This window comes from Solanum tuberosum, unplaced genomic scaffold (genome assembly GCF_000226075.1).
Source record: "Solanum tuberosum cultivar DM 1-3 516 R44 unplaced genomic scaffold, SolTub_3.0 scf00099, whole genome shotgun sequence".
In the NCBI taxonomy this organism is placed as follows: Eukaryota; Viridiplantae; Streptophyta; class Magnoliopsida; order Solanales; family Solanaceae; genus Solanum; species Solanum tuberosum.
Window position 1 is genome coordinate 531,791 of NW_006239023.1, and position 2,730 is coordinate 534,520.

The 2,730-nt window shown below is 30.7% G+C and overlaps 1 pseudogene; it reads right to left on the bottom strand.

Annotated features, from left to right (window-relative positions):
* Positions 1-1,241: 1,241 nt before the first annotated feature.
* Positions 1,242-2,730, bottom strand: part of LOC102596758 (putative receptor-like protein kinase At4g00960) — a 9,613-nt pseudogene continuing 8,124 nt past the window's right edge.

Here is a 2,730-nt window from a genome sequence, read left to right on the forward strand (position 1 = left end):
ATATTTTTATCTGTTTTCTAACTTTAGTATTATTTTTTAATATTATTTTGTTTTGTTCCCTTACTTCTCATTATGCCATCTTTACTTTGTACTATAGTTTTTTTATATTTATTTTTCTATTTTGCGTATTTATGTTATTATTCTAACTTTTAAAAAATTATATTCCTAATTAAAGAAAGGAAATTTTCGCAAATAACCATTATAATACACTTAATTATGCATCATAGTTATAGTTTGCATATTTACGAGCTGTAGCTATAGTTTAAGTTGTCTCGTTTGTATAATTCGTTTGCATAATTCGCGGGAACATTTGTATAATTGGGCTATTTTTGTATAAACTCAAAATAACGAATTTATACAAATACAAACATCTGAATTTTAAATAGTTATACAAATTATATTATACAAAATTACAGTATACAAATTCCGAATTATACAAATATGCAAATTATACAAATTTGAAATTCCAGCCCACATAATTATCACTGACTGTTGGTCGCGAGAGGTAATTAACTAAAATTATAGTTATGATGACTAGTTAACTAATATATGTTTGTTTAATCATGTAATTTTTTCATTGAAGGAAGAATGAGTCATCTATAAACTTGACGTATATTAATGGGCGACGTCAAATTCCTTGATTTATTAGTCAATTATTATTAATTATATACACCTATATTTTGCAAGATTTTAAAAATATATCTATTTTGTTTTAAAATAGTTCACTGTGGTAATAAGATACTTTTTTTTATCAAATATTTGAACAATGCTACTCATAAATTATGGTTGTCAATATTATTATTATTATTATTATTGCCAAACAGATATTTTGCTAAATGTTTGCTCAGTTAGAATTTTTTTTAATCAATTCAAATAAGCCAGTATTATTTATTTTAAAACTATACCTCAATTATTAATTTTACAAATTGTTAAAAATCTGTAATTATTCAGAATTTCAGCTTACCCGTCTCAATAAATAGAGGCAAAAATACATTTCCATTACTATTGAAAAATTACACCACTTTTACAAGTTCAATAAGTACTAGCAAATTAGTCCAACAAAAAAAAAATCACTGATAAATCAATCGCAAGAACCCCTAACTAATTGGGTTCGAACAAATAGCAAAGTAAATAAGAAAATCTATCAAGTAAAAACATATCTGCATCCAGTGTTTACACCAGGCCTATAAATGAATGATATACATTTGCATATACATAGAGAGAAATGCATGAATGTTTTATCAAGGATGCAGCTCAGTTATCAAATCCTGATTTCCTGAGGAACATATTGATTTACTTTCCGTTAGTTTGCTTGACGCGGAAATTGTTGAATTGACATCTCCTAAGTGTAAAATCTGTGGGTTTACATCGTTGTGTGGAACTGGAAGACTTAAAGAGCGACTACTGAGCATGAGAAGTACTTCACCCATGTTTGGTCTATTAGCAACATTTTCTTGAACGCACAATAAAGCAATGTGGATGTATCTCACTATGTCACCAACAGGTCCCGAGCTTCCCCTCAGCATAGGGTCTATCAAATTTGAAACTGTTTCTTTGCGCCAGTTCAACCAAGCCTGTGATAGATGAGGCCACACAAAATCATAAATTATACTACCTCTGATTCACATTATGCGTTCCTCTTGAGAAAGACATTTGATGGCATTGTTTATACAAAGTGTTTGTCTAAATAACAATTAATTTTTCTTTTGAATGTTTCAATTAGTAAACTAGTTTGGAATTGATCGAGGAATACTTAATTGATTGATTGATCAGCTAGTTACTTACAACCAGTGGCGAATTTACATTAAAAAAATAGGGCACTCGCACCCGTGGTCTTTTCGTAAAATTAGATATTTTATATGTATATTTTTTAAGATTTTGTATAATATTATATTCTTGCACCCGTACTACAAGAAGTCTAAATGGTCCACATGGTTAAATGTTGAGCTTTTGACCTTAACGATTAAGGATCAATTCTCACTTCAATACATTTTACTTGGTGCACCCATGTTCGAAAAATCCTAGATTCGCCTCTGCTTACAACGCTCAGAAGGTCTTCCACAGAATCTCCTTTTCTGGAACAAATGTTTCGTTGACCGCTTATAATTTCCAGGACTAGTACTCCAAAGCTATAAACATCTGATTTCACTGAAAATTGCCCCTGCATTGCATACTCTGGAGCCATATACCCACTGCAAAATTAAAACAAAAATTGCTTGACTTCTCTAACAAGGTAGTGTACATTTTGTTAGGCACAATTGGAGAAAGATTTGATGCGTATACTTTTCTTATGATGAAGGGGTGTATGAAAGGAATTAATTCGTCATAAGTTGGGAGAGGGGACAAAATATGTATTAAGCCAAAGTTATATGACTATTCATCTCGACTTATACTACTTTTAGGGACAATCAAGTTGGCTCAACCAAATTGAGGTAACCATTTCTCAAGTCCTGGTAACATTTCAAGGAAAGATTTGTTTTAATATCGAGGTTTTTATTTTCTAAAAATGATTAAAGAATGCTTCGTATAATGATACAAAAAATAACAGTCTATCTAGTGAGAGATGTTAAACTTACTAAGTCCCAACAATTCTGTTTGTGTTGCCTTGTGTTTCATCCAATGTAAATAGTCTTGCCATGCCAAAGTCTGCAATTTTAGGATTCATCTCTGCATCAAGTAGAACATTACCAGCTTTGAGATCGCGATGAATGATGCGAAGTCTAGAATCCT